Below are 13,782 nucleotides of genomic sequence, written 5' to 3' on the forward strand. Positions count from 1 at the left end.
ATTGGGGAAGGGTACGTGCAGCCTGATACAGTTGGTCGTCCTGCATGTAAGAATACCTGCTCGCTCCTGTATCAGCAGTTCACGTACACGGCTCAGCGCATGGCACTTTTATAAGTGGACCCCTAGTGTCGCTTCTCTGACACAACGTGGAGAGAGCGACAGAAGGGGAACGTCTAGGTTACGTATGTAACCTCCGTTCCCTGATGGAGGAAACGAGACGTTGTGTCTCCCCTACCACGTCGCTGAGCCGAGCCACTGTTGTGGCCGGACCATTTCCGGCTCCTCAGAAAAATCCTGAATGAACTCCCGTATTTGCGCCGCTTAAATACCCGTATGTCCGGGGGCGGGACATGCAAATACTGGTTGTCAACTCTCATTGGCCTTTTTTCATAGTCCAGAGGTGAATATCGGCGCTCAAGAGAGACCCCTAGTGTCGCTTCTCTGACACAACGTCTCGTTCCCTCCATCGGAGGGATATAATATAGACAATATAATGATGAAATATTTATACATAGTTATCTTTAAATATTAAAAAATTATATATATATATATATATATATATATATATATATATATATATATATATATATATATATAAAAATAAACAAATATTCAGATAATTAAAATGAATTAAAATGAAACACACAGTTCACAGCAATCCATTTCACAAGTGAATTTGTCAATCAGTTGGAGATTTATTGTGAGGGTTTGTTTAGGGACCCGTCAATTTACACCTGCGTTAGACCTTTTTTTTTTAGAAACAAGCCAGGGGTACACATAGTACACAATACTACAAATATATTTTACAGTAATGCCAAGACATTATATTCATTACATAGTGTAATGGTTTTCAATGCTTTGGAGTAGTTGGAGGTACAAAGAGTATTTAAATAATATTTCAAGTCTTTACTTCTATGCTCATTTTTCTATATAACTTGTAGTGGAATCTTAACATATCCTTTTAAGTCTGTTTTTAACATTTATTGGGACCCTCCTTGCGTTTATTTTAGTTAGTTTATTTCTACGCCTGTGTGAAGTAAATTAGCGCCGTTGATACAACCATGGAAGAAAACATGGATACAGCCTCTGTCGAGGCTTCTGCAAACAACGAAAATCTAAAGGCACATAACTACTCAAGACGTCTAGAAGATGCATTTGGGGGCTCTCCCGACACTCCTAGTAAGTCCCCTGCTTTGAAGAAACCTCATTCTAATGCCTCTGACACGGTCTCTAATTCTGTGCTGCTAGTGGCAATCGAAAAGGTTAGCAAGCTACAAGAAGAGTCTTTGGTAAAACTGCATTCTGTTGAGGCGTCGGTGAAGGAAAACACTGCTTCAATCTTTAACCTCACCTGCTCGCTTGAATCTATCAACAAGCAGGTGGAGGACGTGACGGATAAGGTGCTTTCTCTGCAAACTAAAGTTGTGAAGTTGGAAAAGGAAAATAAAGCTCTCAATGTGAAATGCAGCGGTTTGGACAGTTACAAGCGCAGATGGAACCTCCGTGTAGCCGGGATTCCTGAGCATGAAGGGGAAAACGTCAAAATGGTCGTCATCGAGCTGTTCAGGAACCTCTCTCCACACTCCGCAGAGAAACTGCAGGACATGGTCGACATCGCGCATCGGCTTGGTCCCAAGTCTGGAAACACCATTCCGTGACGGATCATCGTTCAGTTTTTATCCCACACTTGTCGAGATGCAATTTGGGCTGAAGCCAAACGTTCCGAACTTTTGAAACAGAAGAAAATTCGGATCTTGGAAGATCTTACGCAGGAAGACAAAGAGGCGAGAAACAAACTTTGGCCACTCGTTGAAAAGGCAAGAAGGGAAGGAAAGAAATCTGGGTTTAATGGGCCCATTGCCTTCATTAACGGGAAGAGAATTTCTGTTTACGATATTTAATATGCCCCTTATATTGTGAATTTTGCGAAATGGGGAGGCGGTTTTTCTTTTTTTTTTTTTTTTTTTTGGGTCCATGACAGGGTGTGTTTACCTTCCTAATTTTACTGGGAGTTCGAGCCTTATAAGCTCCGCATATCTTCTAAGAAGCATATTAGTTACTGTACTTGTTTTGACAGTCGTATTAGGCTACTCAAGAGTTCGAGTTCTGTATTTATGTTTAGTTCACATTTCTCATGTTTCTCTTTGAATGTTCGGGGGCTACGTGACTTAAACAAGCGAAAAGCTTTATTTTTGTTTTGTAAATCCGTGAAAAGAGACACATTCTTGTGTAAACGATGAAAAATTCTGGCGTAATCAGTGGGGGAGTACTATTTCTTTCTGTCATAACTCTAGTTCATCAGGTGGGGTCGCTATATTGCTTAATAGTGGATTTCAAGGAAAGGTTATAGAAACGCTTTCTTCTGGGATTGGAAGGTGGATTATCTCAGTTGTTCACTTGGACAGCAATTTTTTTATAATGATTAACATATATGGGTTCAATAGGTCTGCAAACAACAAAACTCTACTTGACACTATAGTCATTTATATAAGTAATTTAAAACTTAAATATCCCTCTGCTTTTATTTTATTTGGTGGCGATTTCAACGAGGCACCAGATTTAGTTGCTGATAGATTCCCGCCTAGAAATGTGTCTAATAGCGTCAACCCCCTGATAGCTAATCTCTGTCAATGTCTGAACCTGATCGATGCACATAGATATTTAAACCCCGATACACACATGTATACTTGGTTTAAATCAGATTTTTCTCAGAAATCACGTATAGACCTGTGGCTGATGTCAGACTCTTTAATTTCATTTTTGGTATCAGCAGAAATTTCACCCTCAACTTTAACTGATCATGCAGTAATTGACATTACGTTATCGGATGATAAATCCAAGCGAAGAAGAAAAATGAACCCTGGGTACTGGAAGTTAATTGCTCCTTTTTTACTCTCTGAATCATATTGTCAGGAGATTGAGAAAATCGCAGAGAGTTTTAAATCTCAGGCTAATATCTCGGCTATTTCTAAATGGGAGCTATTTATATACGAATGTAGGAAATTTTCGGTTAAATTTGGGAAAAACAGAATGTCTGTTCAAAATAAGGAAATTGCAAACTTAATTAGAAAAATAAATGAAATTTTACAGAATCCTAACTTGGGTGAGGATGATAAGGAATCTCTTTATACTTCACAAGCCTGTCTGGATGATCTCTTTCTAGAAAAGGCAAAGGGCGCATTTATTAGGTCGAGATCAAAATGGCTTGAGTTTGGGGAAAAAAATTCTGCCTACTTTTTCAACCTAGAGAAGAAACGCGGCAGTAATAAAAAAATCTCTTCTCTGTATATTAATAATACGTTATCTAATGTTTCCTCTGTGATTTCTTCCCATGTTTTTAAATTTTATCAAAATTTGTATACCTCCTCTTTTGACCCCAACGCTTCATCTTTGTTTTTTCATAAGATTCAATCTGTTATTCCTAAAATTAATGACCAAAACAGGAAAATTTGTGAGGATCCTTTTAATGTAGACGATCTTTATAATATAGTCAAAAGAATGCCAAATATTAAATCCCCGGGCCAGATGGTTTACCTTTTGAATTTTTTAAAGTCTTTTGGGACTCTATTAAACATCTTCTTTACGATGCCCTTATTGAGTGTTCAATGAAAGGTGAATTGGCAGAATCTATGAAACAAGGTCTCATCTCTCTTATACCCAAACCTAATAAGGATAACAAATTTTTAGATAATTGGCGCCCGATCACCCTTTTGAACTCTGATTATAAGTTATTGGCTTCTATATATGCTGAAAAGCTTAAGCCTTGTTTGGCAGACATAATTTCTGACACTCAATCTGGTTTTCTAAAAGGTAGACATATTTCTAATAATATTAGATTAATTATAGATATTCTTGATTATTCTGAATTAATAAACGAAGAGGCTTTAATTTTGTTTATCGACTTCTACAAAGCATTCGATACAGTTGAGCATTCCTTTATTTTTGAAGCCCTTTCTAAGTTTGGTTTTGGTAGTTCCTTTATTAATATGATTCGTACTCTTTATAATGATATTAACAGTTGTGTCTCCTTAGCTTCCGGCACTTCTCCCCGATTTTCAGTGGGTTGAGGTATTCGCCAGGGATGCCCCATATCTCCTTTTCTATTTCTTTTGGCTGCTGAGCTTCTTAGTTGTATATAAAACACTCAAATATTGAGGGTATAAATATTGGAGAGAACACTTTAATAATTAGTCAGTTAGCTGACGATACTTGTCTCTTTCTTAAAAATGATTCACAAGTCTCTGGTGCTCTAAGCAGTTTTAATCTTTTCTCCAAAGCTTCTGGATTGGTGGTAAATCCTACGAAAAGTGAAATTTTGTATGTGCATGATTCAGATAAAGTTTCTGTTGATGGTATTAAAGTTAATCATCAGGTAAAATACCTTGGGGTCGATATTTGCAAATCAGGTTCAGAACGTCTTCATAACAATTTTCAACCAAGGATAGATAAAACCAAAAAAATACTATGTTGCTGGCTGCAGAGAGACTTGACAATTTATGGGAGAGTCCTGCTATCTAAGGCTGAGGGCATATCTCGCCTAGTTTACCCTGCTCTTTCCCTATATGTTGATAAAAAAACGATTAAATCTATTGATTCTCTGCTATTCCGTTTTATTTGGAAAAATAAAACCGAATGTGTTCAAAGGAAATCTTTGATAAGAAGTTACAAGGAGGGTGGTCTTAACGCTTTAGATTTTCAAACTATTAACCAGACATTTAAAATTAATTGGATTAAGTATTGTATTTCTAACAATAGTTTACCCTGGTTTTGGATCCCTAATTTAATCTTTAAACACTGTGGTGACCTTAAATTCTTATTATCTTGTAATTTTAAGTGCAGCAGATTACCTATTAAACTCTCAAATTTTCATAAACATGCTCTTGAATCCTGGAAGATTGCTTTCAAACATAACTTCTCCCCACACACCTGTATTATTTGGAATAATGAAAATGTACTGTGTGGTAACAAATCTCTTTTTTTCAAAGAATGGATGGATCAAAATATTCTTTTTGTTTCTGATTTGTTTAGTGCTCAAGGAGACCTTCTTTCTTTGTATGATTTTATGTCCCTGAAAAGTGTTGTGATTTCTGTAAGAGATTTTAATAAGGTGATACAGAAGTATTCCTGTAAGTGTAAGAACCTTGTTTAAAGCGCATTTAAGTTACAACCGTTTAAACAACTTTATTCCTATACTTGCATTCAATGGTGTTAATGTATTTGATAAAAAATGCAACAACTTCTTTATTAGGAATGCTCTTTCTTCAACTACAAGAACTCTTCCTAAAGCTCGTTCTAAATGGAGTATCTGTTATCCAAACTCTGATTTGAAATACTTATGGGCTTTTTCTCACAAACTTTTTATTCCTAATAAAATAAAAGAACTCCATTTCAAAATTGTTCATAGATATTACCCTTGTAATTTATTTTTGAGCAGGTTTTCTGAGAATGTATCTTCTTTATGCTCCTTTTGCAATATTGAAGAAGAATCTATTCTACATTTATTTTATCAATGCCCATTTTCTAAATCTTTCTGGTCAGATGTTACCTTGTTAGTTTTTTATTGTTGCAACAAATTGGTACAAATTTCAGAATCTATAATTTTTTTTATCAGATTTTCTTTCTAACGATGTTAATCTTAATTTTAATTATACGGTATTTTGCTTTGTCTTCTGGGCAAGTTTCATTTTCACAAAGCCAGAACCATTCATTGTAATCCTGATTTTAGAATTTTATCATCTGATATAAAGTCCCTTTTTTCTTCCGTTAAGAATTTTTCAAAACCTTTAAGCTCTAAGGTTTTTAAAACGTATAATATCCTTGAGTCTGTTGTAAAGAACCTTTAATTTGTTATGTTAACAAATTGTAATATTGTATTGTTTGTATAACATATTGCTTTCTATTTTGTTGTCTGTATCCCCTCTTTTATTGTTATTGTAATTATTATTATTTTTTTATTTTTTTTTTTCCTTTTCTTTTCTGCTCTCTGTTATTGTATAATTTCTTTAATTTGCAATAAAAAACACAAGTACGTTTTCTTGTATAAACAGTGTGTTGCTCACACAGCTGAAATTTCAATTACTGCCCTCTGGATTAAACAGGTGGTACTACAAGCTTGAATTTCTCAGTTAAGCATTGCGATTAAAGTGCGTAAATTTTTTTAACGCGTTAATTTTTGTCAAATTAATCGCACGTTATTAACGCGTTAAATCGACAGCCCTAATTGCAACATGAATAAATTATGCATTTAGTGTTTTAGGCTTATTTATTTGCTGTTTGCTGACTTTATGCTTCTATTGTTGTTTTTGCTGACACTCTTAGTCAATTGTTGTGCGATGTTGGGAGCTCTTCCTGTTACCGTTTTTGAGGTTTGTGTGTAAAGGGTTGTTTTATTGTGTCAAATGCCAAACATTTCTACGTACTGCATTGCCTTGCAAAGATTGCAAATAATGTAAAAGTACTGTTATTGAACTGATGAAAATTCTCATATTGCGATATGATTGTTAACTAAACAAGAAATTATTATTTCGCTCAACAAGAATTTTTGCATTTTTGTGAACAAAACAATTCACATTGATTAAACTAAGCAATGTTTCTGAGGAAAATTATTAAAAAGTTGTTGAGAGCACTCAAAAATCGTACTGCATCAGGTTGCCTTGATTTTTGTTGGTTTGCTCAACAATTCTATTTTTATGGTGTGGGTTAGGTTTAGGGATGGGATATGGTTTAGGGGTTAAAGATTAAAAGTTTGCGTGTATCTTTGTGAGCGCACGTGGGTGAAACAAGTTCGGAAGGCCTGTATATTTTTTTCAGAAATTACAAATCCAAACCCCTACTGAACCCGGTGGCTTCGTGAACCGCTCTGAGACTGCAGACAAGCGTTTTTTGCAGAGATTTCCTACTCATAAGAATTGCAAAGTATACACCACCTCGATACACAAATTCTTGTGATATCGGGTTGGATATTCCCAAGATAATTTCTACAGAAACGGGCACAAATTCTAAATGGAAATGGAAGTTGTAGCCTGGGGAAGCCACTGAAGCTCTTTTATTAAATGTAATAAATTACTTGCAGTGTAAGTTGATGAACTTCAGGTTTGCTAGTGATTGAAGGGACATGTCTTATGACTAGGAACAGATTTGTAAGGTAATAAAAGCCATTTCACAGTAACCAGAACAACATATGAGATGCTATGCAATAATGTTAGTCTGCTGGTTAGTAGGGGTGTAACGCTCCATCGATCTGGATCGATTAAGCAATGATGCAAGGTCATCGATACAATGCATTAATTATAATTACAGCCTCAGTCACCATTCACTTTCATTGTTTGGAAAAAGGTGCAGGAAAAGTAAATGGTGACTGAGACTAACATTATGCCTAACATCTCCTTTTGTGTTCCATGAAAGGAAGCAAGTCATATCGTTTTTAATAACCTGAAGGTGGGTAAAAAATGACAGAATATTCACTTTTAGTAAACTATCTCTTTAAGTTTACGTTATGTGTTGTTCACCTTTTAATAGTGCTGGATGCTTCTCAAATGCTTAACTACATTGTTGCAGTGAAGATCTGAAGTTAAAATGCCAGCATGATGAAGTGGAAGTGCAGGTACTGTCAGTCAACGGCTCTTACTCAGGGATCAGCATGCTGAGATGATAAAGTCAGTTTGTCCCACGGAGGCCTTGGCATTACTGCCTAATGATTTAAGTGCCATCATTCTGCGATGATTCATTGTGCCTGTGTGCTAAACTTCTGAAATGACTTCACTGAATTTGCTGTTGAACAGAATGCTTGGTCTGTGTGTATGTGTGTGTGTGTGCGTTCGTGCGTGTTTGTCTGTACATATGTGTATTTGTGAGTCATAAAGAGGAAGACAGAAGAACAGAAAGTGTTTTTCTGTTTTCTAACGAGTTGAGATCACATGCAGTGCCTTGACTGCTTATTGTCTGATGAAAATGACTTGCACTGATAGAGCTGAAGATGTTTCAGCTGGTCCAGTCCAGCAAGCATTTAGATGTCCAGGCCTCATGTTATTAGAATGTGTTCGGAATGTACTCTCTGATGCATAATGCACATCAATGATATTCAACTCCGGCCTTAGCTGCATCTGTGCTGTCGAAGTATATACTGTATATACTAAAGAACATACTTCTTGGCTACAAAAAGAGTGAAAAAACACCATTTTAGTGATGGATAGTGATCCTTGCGACTCATATGCTATTTTCATTCTAAAGCCTAATTTACATTATGGAAGAAGCTGAACCTTTTTCTCCTTGGATGAACTTTAAGCACCGTTGGCGAATGAAGCTGGAGTTTTATACTATGCGTGGCGTCGTTTTAAAATGAGCTTGTTGCTGGTGACGTCACATGTTTCAATGTGCTGATTCAGCTGTGGAAGTAATGGCAATAATGCAGGTTTTTCTCTCCGTGGATCACCGCTTTTAGCGCTGTATCACTTCTTTGCCTTATTGAACTTGTCACTTCCACTTTCAGCGACAAGCTATTTGATCTGAGTACATATAAACTCTCTCCATGCATTTGTCATGGCCATGCTGTCTTTGTGGAGTTTGTGCTGCAAACAGGGCTGGACTGGTAATCTGGCATACCGAGCATTTTCCCGGTGGGCTGACGAATTTTGGGGGCGATCAGGGGCGATTTCATGATAAAAAAATGTTTTTATTCCTTCTTTCATGAAGCTCTTCAACCAACCAAGTTCTCCTAGGTCAAGAATTTCAGAGTTGTGAGTGAACAGGAGAAATATCACCAACTGAACAAATTTTACTAATTGATTAATTGGGGGTGATAGTTGCTATTTGTAACTACTAGTTATCAGCAAAAATCTATTCTGATTGTTGCCGGAAGGTTTTTTGTTTTATTCCTTCATATTTCACTGTGGCCGGCGCTGGAGGATTCTACACTTAGTATGACTTGGTTCTACATTATATCAGTGGCCTCTACAGGTGAAATAAAAACAATCCCTGACAAACAGTGTTCCATATTTTTTCATCCTCACTTCAATGCAAATTTGGTTATTTGGATTAGATAAATTACATTTTCTAAACTGAAGCAAGGGCATGAAAAGAAAAATGCACCTCCATGGACACGTGCCCAATCAGCACATGCATTGTGTCTTCAACTTCATATCTTGTGAATAATAATAACAACACTTATCTGGTGAAATATACAGTATATGAATATACATTCAAAATCCTTAATCAGGTGAATATTTATGCTAAAAAACTTAATTTAGTAAATAGTTAACTATAGAGCATTGTAACAGAGCTAAGTCTTCATCATTTCAAAATAAGAGGCCCAAAATAAGTAATTGTACTTAGGGCTTGTTTATAGTCCAGCGTTACCCTCCTAATATTCTTTTTTATTATTAGGATTTTGGTTTCACAATCTGGGATTTTATTCATTTTGATGTCATAGTAAGGGAAAGAAAAAATTCTATGAATCGATTTTCAAATCTATCGGCTGATTAATCGGTTATTGGTCTTTTGCACCACCTTAGATATCGGTATCTGCAAAATCCACCGTCGGTCAACCTCTAGTTGAGGGCACTTTTAAAAGTCTCAGTTGTCAGAGGAGGAACATAAATATAGCAAAATCAATGCATTTGAATGAAATTGTTTTAGTGTGGACCTTAAAATTCTTTAAATTCCTATATAGCATTTGCATTTGGAAAGAAACAAGTATGTAAGTAAAGACTGAATTTTTATTTTTGGGTAAACTATCCCTTAAAGCCAGAGAAATCTGAAAAAATCTTCATATCTTCCACTAAAAATCCTAACACTTTCATTGACAATCCTGCATTAAGAGCTCAATATAGGTTCTCTTCTATTTATTTAATTCAGTTTCTTTTATTAGCAGATTCTGTGAAAGTGTTCTGCATTCAGAGAGAAATGATCTGCTGTCTGGCTTAATGACCTTTAAAACGAGCTATGCCATAAAACCAGTCGGATAACACCAATAACCCCACCTTTAGATACTGTCACAAAAAGGGCCGCAACTCCATTTTCACACTGCTGAGTGTAGAAGTTTAACGAGAGTCTGTGCAGTAATAGTCTACTTGCATTACATCTAAAAAGCAGCAGAATTATGTTACTTCAATAGAAACTATTAACACCCTTATTTTGTTTGTTGTTGAGTGGATTCTTCCTGTTTGTTTAGAATTCAAAGTCTGGAATGATCTTGTTGTCTGCTTTGGACTGTGTTCTTGTGTATGATGAGTTTATTTAGAAGTAGGGATGCATGAATGTAGCCATTTTGGACAATACCAATATCTGAGATTTTATTTTATATGTTGTTGCCGATAACCGATATGATGACCAAGATTATACCCAAGATTATTTCTATACTATTTTGCCTCTTGCATCACACTAAACACACTCTCGTCAAAATGTATACATATTTAAAAAATGAGGCCTGGCTCGCAGTTACGTTCCAGCGAAATGAACAGGGGCCCTCCCCCACACCCCATTCAGAAAGCGAAATGACGGTGAGGGGGGTCCTGGTCCAGCACAGACTTTTTTCCACTTCAAGCTCTGCTCTTATGTAATATGTAAGTAGCATTTTAAATTTTGCCCATGTGTGATTGAATATATATCAGATCACAGTGGAGACACATTTTACCATTTGTTTTGCAGCAAAGTAGGGAAATATGTTTTTAAACAAGAACAAGGACTTGTGTCAATGTTTCCTCTACGCAATATGAGTGCCTTTTATTGTATGTGATTGTGAGTATTGGCCACATTTTTTAGATCGCAGATGACATTTTCCTCACTATAAATAAACTGCAAAGAGTGTGTAATAGCAGGTGGCATCTTCACACTCTGTTTTTTTTCATGATCAACCTTATGCTTCTGGCAGTTGGGAGAATTACCACTTGAGTTACAGTGCCCTGTTAGAGAATATGTGCTATGAAGTAAAGAGATGAAAATGTAACATTTTACATGTACTTTTACACTTTTAGCAGACCCTTTTATCCAGAATGACATACAAATTAGAGAATGCAAACAGAAGCTGTTAATTTTGGAGTAGTGCTATGTACCAAATTACCTTAAGTACCAATGTAGTACAAAAGATATTTTCACACTTTGAGCATAATTCGGCAAAAGTACATCTTGATTGGAAATGACATCCACTAAAAATATTCCATTCACAAGTGATGTTTTCCTTGAATTCTTGTTTTTTCATCAAACATCACTTATCTCAGATTTATTCTTCACTGACATATTTGACATATCAACAAGTACACTAATGTTTTAAAAAAATTGTGGAAAAACATTTGTAATTTTGGGAAATTATGACACAACAGTGGGACAGCAAATCATTTTCACACTGTAATTTTTTTTAAATATTACTATTTGTTTGGATTATCATATGTAATTATTTACATTTTAGAATGGATTTGCATAGTTTAATATTGAAAGTCTGGGTCTGGTACAAGGCTAAAACAATACAAATCCATACTTAAAAGTAATTTGAAAAGTATTAAAAATAAATAATAAAGATGAAGTCAATTTTAATGTGACCTTCATATAACAAAAAGAAAATAGTTCAAATCTGTTCTTTTTTATAAAAATCAAGTTGAAGAAACACCTTGTAATGTGCACTTAAAAAATACGACTATAAGAATATGGGCTTTGTTGTCACTCTGTGCATTGGCACTATGAAATCCTATGGAGTTATTTATTTAATATTGAAGACTCTGTATAAGAAGGATGAAGATACATTGGGATTAAGTATTTGAGGTCTCTACAAATCAGGGATGGTAGTTTTTGCATGCCCTTGCATGGTTGAGTGGGTTTTGTTAAGTGGACATGGACAGAAACCACCCCTTCATCCTAAATGTGTCCTTAGTATCTCTTAAGCTTTCTGTCTGAATAAGTGGTTTCACTTTGAAATTGCTGGGCTCTTAGCACTCTTACTGATTTTTGCTCGACACTCAGCACTCATGTTTGTTTGTTAAAGGAAACTGAAAAGAAATATCCATTATGTCACAATTTCACAAAATACAGCACATGACAGATGAGAGCCATTTGCTGGATTTACTCTTACCATTTTAACATACAGTACTATTCAGAAGTCTTAAATCCCGATTATAGGCCCCTGCACACTTACTAAGAAATGGAAAAACGAACGGTTGTGCCTCATTTAGAACTAATTCTGGCCAAAACGTTTTTGAGTTTGTTTCGGTGGTCCGTAACAACTCGCCATGGCAAACTTTCAGGAAAACTTCTTACCTGCTGCTAAACACCTTACTATTGGTCCACTTCATTGGTAGGTGTGACCTGGAGCTCCACCTACTTTGAGACAGACAACTAATTTCTAGTTACTGAATCTTTAGTATAAAAACACAGAGCATGTCCTGTGCAGTCAGTTTCCATAAACGAGTGACTCTAATGTGATGGTTCTTTTGAATCTAGAGCACGCACATAGACTACGACCAGTGCAGTCCGATTCCGGAATGAATGACTTGCTGCTGAGGGCAGGGAATGCAAATAAGAATTGTATTTCTTATTTCTGAATCATTCTTCCTCAACAGTACTGAAAACCTAAATAATAGAATTCATTACAATTCCCATTCCTAAGTAGATTGTATGTAGACTGCACAGTGTACATTTTCCATATGCATTGATTGAACACCCAGAGGACGTAATACATTTGCCAAAATGTGAAGTATTCAAGATATCATTATGTGTGGAATCATGGATCCTTAACCTTTCGTTTCCATTATGATGGATGAACTGGAAAATAATATCAAATGTGACTCAAGAAAGTCAAGACATTGATGCACAAAATGTTATAAAAAATGCAAAAATAAATAAATAAAATAAAATAAAAATAGGCACATTTTATTTACAAAATTATACTGTATCTAGACACTGATTGCTTAAATACACTGAGTACAATGAAGCATATTACTGTTTAAAATGATTGTTTTATCCCATTCTGAACACAGCCAATATCTTCACAGGCAGTGTTGGAAACTGGTTTCACAATGGCTTCAAAGGTACCATAATGTCATGTCTAATGATCTAGAACAAATTCAGGTAAGCTTTAAACCTAACCAAGCAAATATTTTAATGACTGCACAGCTTATCATTTTAATTTCTTAAATAATAATAATAATAATAATAAAATGTAACAATTAGGAATATTAAGGAATTTTAACAATTAGGAATTAATTGACTTCTTTTAACCTCTTCATCATTTTTATTTATTCCACCAACCAACCAATTACACTCACTGGATTGTGTAATATACAGTACATCAAGGGAACATCTGTGCTGCCTTTAAAAATTTGACCAGGTGCAAGTAGATCATAGACAGGATGTTACGCTAACATTGGACTTTGATCTGGCTTATTGCCTTTCGACCTCCGTTTGCCTGTGAAGGCAGCATTTTTCAGCTTTTGGACACAGCCATTGGCTACCATTCCCTCATTTGTCCCTGCTTTGCAAATCTGCTAGTTATCATGGATCAGGCACAATTCTGATAGTGCTGACATCTGTACTTCCAAAGCAACCAACCAACTAACCCTGCAAAGACATGCAGCCTAAATGGACAGAGACGGTTATTCTAAGGAATGGCAGCCTATGACACAAACGCAGAGTCTTTGATTGACAGGGTGCAATAACAAGCATGGGAGAAATGAGTGTCCATTATCACTTGATGTGTTTGGTGAGGTGTTCTCCCCTAAGGGGCCTCTGTATGTGAGGGTTCTATGAATAATGATGTGGGCTGAAGCGGTCCATACTCTCAGACCCCAGTTTAGACAC

At 35.9% G+C, this 13,782-nt stretch overlaps 1 pseudogene; it reads left to right on the plus strand.

Annotated features, from left to right (window-relative positions):
* Positions 1-13,782, plus strand: part of LOC127631663 (S-adenosyl-L-methionine-dependent tRNA 4-demethylwyosine synthase TYW1-like) — a 116,387-nt pseudogene that overhangs the window by 61,893 nt on the left and 40,712 nt on the right.

Source organism: Xyrauchen texanus, chromosome 38 (genome assembly GCF_025860055.1).
Source record: "Xyrauchen texanus isolate HMW12.3.18 chromosome 38, RBS_HiC_50CHRs, whole genome shotgun sequence".
NCBI lineage: Eukaryota > Metazoa > Chordata > Actinopteri > Cypriniformes > Catostomidae > Xyrauchen > Xyrauchen texanus.